Raw genomic sequence first — 6055 nt, 5'->3', positions numbered from 1 at the left:
ACGAGTTCTCATTATTGCCATTAGATGAAGTACTTATAGCTAATATTATTGTAAAAAAGAGAACATAAGGAACAAATCAGCATGCATTTCATTAATATAGGTACGCCACAACTTTCACTTTTGGAAGTAGTCATGTACATTAAAAACTAGATATAATAGATTCAATTCAAGCTGGATTACATTCTAAAGATAGACAAACTTTTGTATCGTAAAAAAGATTCTTAGTTCCACCGGAATAAAGACAGACAAAATCACGAGAGATAATAAGTAGTTGTTTCTAGTGATTTCGTCGTGGAATATCTACCTATGAATAAACCGGGTAAAAAAGAGGTTTGAAATTTGCTTAGCCCACGAGGACTAAGTCAAAGATATAATATTATGCTAGTAAGAAATATACAACTTCTAACTTTAATAATATCTAGCTTTAAAAATATACAACCCTCTTTCACACAAACGAAGCTGAAGGCGGTAGTACCTACTTATCTAATTAAATTAAAGTCCCCTGACCTTTCAATGCTGCACTTGGATCTGGAAAAAACCTCTCGAACCGTTCCACGTGACTCATGCAACATTCATGCCTCTTATTGTATTACGCTAGGGAGCGAATTAAAGGCGCTACGATGGTACGCCGACGATTCTAGTCGATTTTGGTACAGAGGTGTTCATTACTGGAGGAGAAAATGCCATACACTCGCTTTTAAATACAAAATAATAATTTTATTTTCAATGTTTTTTGAAAATACCAATACTTTTTGCCATACCCTTGGTAAATGTGTAAATGCAAAATAAAGAATTTGACTATAATATTTAAAAATAATCTTCCAAGTGCGAGTCAGATTCGCGCACCGAGGGTTCCGTGCTTGGGTATTTTTTCGACATTTTGCACGATAAATCAAAGATTTTTATTTATTTTTATTATGCATTAAAAAAAATCTGTTTTAGAATTAACAGGTAAAAGCCCTTTCATAATATGATACCCCACTTTGGTTTAGTTGTCTTACTTTGAAAAATTGAAAATATTAAATAATTCATATTTTCAATCAATCAATTCGAAAACGGTGAAATTGTGGTCACATCACATCATCAAAATGTGTTCATGAACACATTTTAATGATTTTAATTTTGTGATGTGACCACAATTTCACCGTTTTTGAATTTTTTCCTTTACTTATGCTATAATACCTAGCCATCTGCCAAATTTCATGATTCTAGATCAAGGGGAACTAGGAGAAGTACCCTGTAGGTTTTCTTGATACACACGACAGACGGCCCGTCCGTTTGTCTCGGTTTGATTTTGAATCGAGGATGTGTCAAAGATTAAGATATGGTGATGTAAAAATCAAAGAAAAATAGGGCTACCTGCGTCAAATGTACTTTTATTAGACGCCTGCCGATGACGTCGAAGCCTCGACGTTTTGTTTGAAGTTCCCTATAACTGTTGTGAACTGTGCTGCAGGTTTGTCGCCATCTCTAGGATATGGCACCTCCCTGTTTTGTATTACAAATGATTGTCGTCTACAAATGAGTTGTGACGTAAATCTAGGCGGTTCCGAAATGAATTAATGCGTGTTGTTTCGAAATACTGCAATGCACGCCGTATTCGAGGGGAAACACGTGTGAGATTTCTTATTCATTCAGATGACTTGTAGAGATGACTGATTTAAGAAACGCTGTTTACGTTACGTTAACTTGTAAAGCTATTTTGCGGTATTTAAATTGGTATATCTGCATAGAGTGATACTTGGACGATCTAACCTAAGGACGCGCCTCGCATGATTATTCCCCTCTGTCAATAGTAATGGATTTTTAATCCACTGCGTTTATAAACACTGTTTGCGGAATCGATTTTGTCATTGTCAGAATCGTTTTCGATGTGTGACGACGTCTTACACGCTGGGTGAAAAATGCCTGTTTGTGCCGTTAGTGAGTGCAAGAACAAATCAAACACATCAAATTTACAAAAAGATGGAATTTCATTTCATAAGTAAGTATTTTTGGTGTAATAAACGCTTTCTATAAATTAAATTACATAAATTATTATAATAAAATAACAATCGAGAACTTTACCGATTCAGTAATTGAGTACGTAATAATTCGGTAGAAACGAGTCACACTTCTCACGAGACTATATTTTGTTTTTTCTAAACAATTGCAACCCTCGTTATATACAAATTAGGTTAAAATTTGAATACGCGTGAACAGCATGAAATTACGTAGTAGTAAAAATAACACTAGTCTCGTGGGAAGTGCGGTATACTAAAGACGGAGAGCCAGCGCCCAAAAAACTGTTTGAATTTACTAAGGCTAATTTTTTGCGCATACTGACCAGCTCTGTCCCCATATTCTGCTGACTAACCATTACAACTTTTATTTATATGCAATATACAAGTTATATAACAATTTTCAGCCTTAGTAAATTCATTTTATTACCTCGCAGGTACGACACCTTTGATAGCGCACCTGAGTCACTGTTCTCAGGTTCACTTGACTGACCGCAGTATGTTTGTGTACGCAACCATTCTAATGAACTATAAAAAAATTAGCCTTAGTAAATTCAAACAGTATTTTGGGCCCTGGCTCTCCGTCTATAGTATACCGCACTCCCCACGAGACTATTGTGTTATTTTTACCAAATTTTTCAGTATTAGATTTAATTGCATAGGACATAAGGTTCGATTTTTAAGAATCATGTGATAGTGATTGCGGTTCGATTATCGATATCGATGAAAACATTTTCTTTATTATTAACGACTAAATTACCGTCTTCAAGTCAAGTAAAGAATAGTTATTATTAATTACCACAATTTTTTCGCTACCTATACTTGTAATAAAACTGGTCGATTTCTGTGATTTCACGTACTTAATACATTTAAAAAAATATTAAAGCAACGCAATTTTAGTGATAGGCGAGAAACGGGGTAGGGTGTCTCTGAACTGGGTAATTTGTAGCTAAAAGGTGTACCTTTCTCAAGGATGAGGATTAGGTAATAATTTATCATAATCGTTTTATTTTTACAGATTTCGATATTTTTACAGAGAGAATCGCCAAGAATATACATAACATTAACCTAATGGTAAATAATGACGAGTTAAAAATAGAAGAGGCCACCGTGTGTGTTTACTAATTTATTTTCATAGTATCATATCTGTCTTATGGAATTTTGCTGTGGGGTAAAAGCGGCAGGTATTGAGAAAATTTTTGCATTGCTAATTTGTAAGGGCAATACGTGTAATATTTAATAACTTACATTTAATTTTTTTGGACAAAGAGTACACCATATTGGAATTACCATGTAAACCCAATGTGCAATAAATAAATGATTGATTGGAAAGAAAAAAACATTTTATTGATTGATATACCTACTAATTATGTTTGGTAGGTTTTTGCGCGGTCAGGTTTATTTTGTATTATATAATAATATAAGTCATTAATAAGCACATTTTCACTATCGAAATTTTAAATGAAAATTTCGTTATATAAAAAAATACAAAAGATTAAAAATGATATAAAATAAGTAAAAAAGTATGTGCATATTTTTTAAATAAATATTTTTCTTATTTTTACGTTGCATTATTAGTTTTTGGGATAATTACCTATTAAGTGAGGTGAATGTATGCAAGAATACGCTACGCTGACCAAACACTGGTTTTAAGTAATTAAATACGAGTAATAAATTCTTACTTCTACTTTTGTTTCTGAAAAACTATCGATATATTTTAAAATATCGATACGGTAGCATCGCAAATCAATTTGACTGTCTTACACTAGTAATGTCTTTGTATGTTGATGTATATAACTTATTAGTGTGCGTAAAATGTAGTAGTGTTGAAGATTTAGATATGTGTGTGTTAATAATGACACAAAACTTTGTTGAGTGAGTGTGTCAAGTTGTCTATGTAGTGTTTCCTCGTCCCGCACCAAAAGTGACAGAAATTTTTATTCGTAATATTAGGCGCGTTACAAGTCCATAGGTTAGATCGTCCAAGGAGTGATAGGATTTTTGTTAGTGTGTACTAAAATAAATTAAATATTCATTAATTACAAGTTTTTCAAATTCAGTAAATAGTAATTATTACAGTAGGTACGCGGCAGAAAGAAATGTACGTCGGCCTTTAGAATGACATTTCGGCTTTGTAGAGCGTTGTCTATATGAGTGACTCATAGCTATATGACGTTTTGTCGATCTCAACAACAGAGACAATGCTCTACAAATCTGCTATCTCCTTCTAAATGTCAATGTACATTAATTTCTGCCGCGTATTGTACAGATATGGCTTGACCCTAGTGCTACGTAGTTACGGTGCAGTGTAGTAATAGTAGTACAGGACGTCGATTCAATATCGAGTCGGAAGCCGACTTACTCTAGTTCACTCTTCCAGTAGGTATTCAGTAGAACAAAGCCTGATGTCTACGTGTGTCTTCGCATCTCACAAGCAACTGTTTGTCATTTGCCATTTGATCATTTTGAAGTGGTGAAATTATAAAAAATCCCGATGATCTTAACTTGCACTTGTTTGGTTTACCACAGTGTGTACCTACTACAGCTACACTATTAACACTATGGAATCTTTACGTTGTGCTCTATGTGTATTATTTAGTGGACAGGATGTCGGCCTTGCAGCGTCTCGCCACGCAGTCTCGGCGGGGTTTACGATCGACCGCCAGCCACTTTTATTGGCTACCTCACATCGGAGCCTCCGCAGCCTCCCATTCACTCCGAAAGAAATATACTTTTTTATTACTCTGTCACTCCGGTAATTTATTGACAATGAACACACGTGCATTTCTATTAATATTTTATGTAGGTACCTACGTTTTTATTTTTTTATACTACATTAGTACAGGACCATTGTTATAACCATGCGTGGTTTGCTTTATGTCAGTTTTACAGGAATTTATTTGACTTAATTGAATGTTGTCATATTTTTTTTAAATTGAAGTTTTTTTATATTCATCATCATGATCAACCCATCGCCAGCTCAGTACTAAACACGGGTCTCCTCTCAGAATGAAAAGGATTTAGCCATAGTCTACCACGCTGGCCAAGTGCGGATTGGCAGACTTCACACACCTCTGATCACATTATGGAGAATAGTCAGGTATGTAGGTTTCCTTGACCGTTAAAGCAATTGCTTAAAATACACATAAGCCCGAAAAGTAAAAGGTTCTAGCGGGTTCGAACCCAGGACTCCCCGACTAGAAGGTCGGCGTCTTAACCACTGCTGGGCGATCACCGCTTAACTATTTTTTTTTGTTTAAAGTTATAGTTAAGAAAGTTGTATTACAAATTACAATATTACTTTGGTGTATTTATATAAAGTTTTGAAAATTTATTAGACAAAAAAATATGATACATTGTAGTCGAAATGTGTGCTCAAATGTAATAACTAATTAGCCACTGAACATACCTTACCATATACGGAACTCACTAGCTAATCAACTAGCAATATGTGGTCATGGAATATAAGTATTTATAGTATTATTTTGCTGCTAATTATCGTCTTTAATGTAAATGCGATGACCTGAGCGACAGCAGGCTCATAAAGCATGATCTGTCGCCGTAAAAGTCTCGTGGCGTTTTTCAACGTCTGACGACCGCTTTTTGATAGGTAGGTAATAGGTATATATCCCGAATGTTGTGTTTTCCACTGGTCCCCATAAAGTCGAACTGTGTTCCGATTGTAGTAAGAAAAAAAAGATACAAGATACCTACCAATAATTAAATTAAGATTAATAGTCTTATTACGAAAAAATTGGCGCGGTTTTAAACTGATGTTAAACTGGAACGTATTGTGAGCTCTGTTTGATGCCCTGGCGAAAGTATTGTGTGGTTTTTCAATGTCTGACGACCGCTTTTTGATATGTGAGGGCGGTTTCAGACTAGCGTATTATACGCGCGTATAAGCTCGTTTTTGGAAGCGCATGTAGGTGCGTATAGGCGCACCTTTTGGCACACGCTCAACTCGTACGAGCGTTGACGCGCTTCTAGGCTCTAAGCCGAAATATGCCCGTATACGCGCGTCCGGTTTTTTGAAGCACGTATGTAGCGCGCGT

This window comes from Maniola hyperantus, chromosome 14 (genome assembly GCF_902806685.2).
Source record: "Maniola hyperantus chromosome 14, iAphHyp1.2, whole genome shotgun sequence".
NCBI classification, from domain to species: domain Eukaryota; kingdom Metazoa; phylum Arthropoda; class Insecta; order Lepidoptera; family Nymphalidae; genus Maniola; species Maniola hyperantus.
This window is presented reverse-complemented; position numbering follows the sequence as displayed.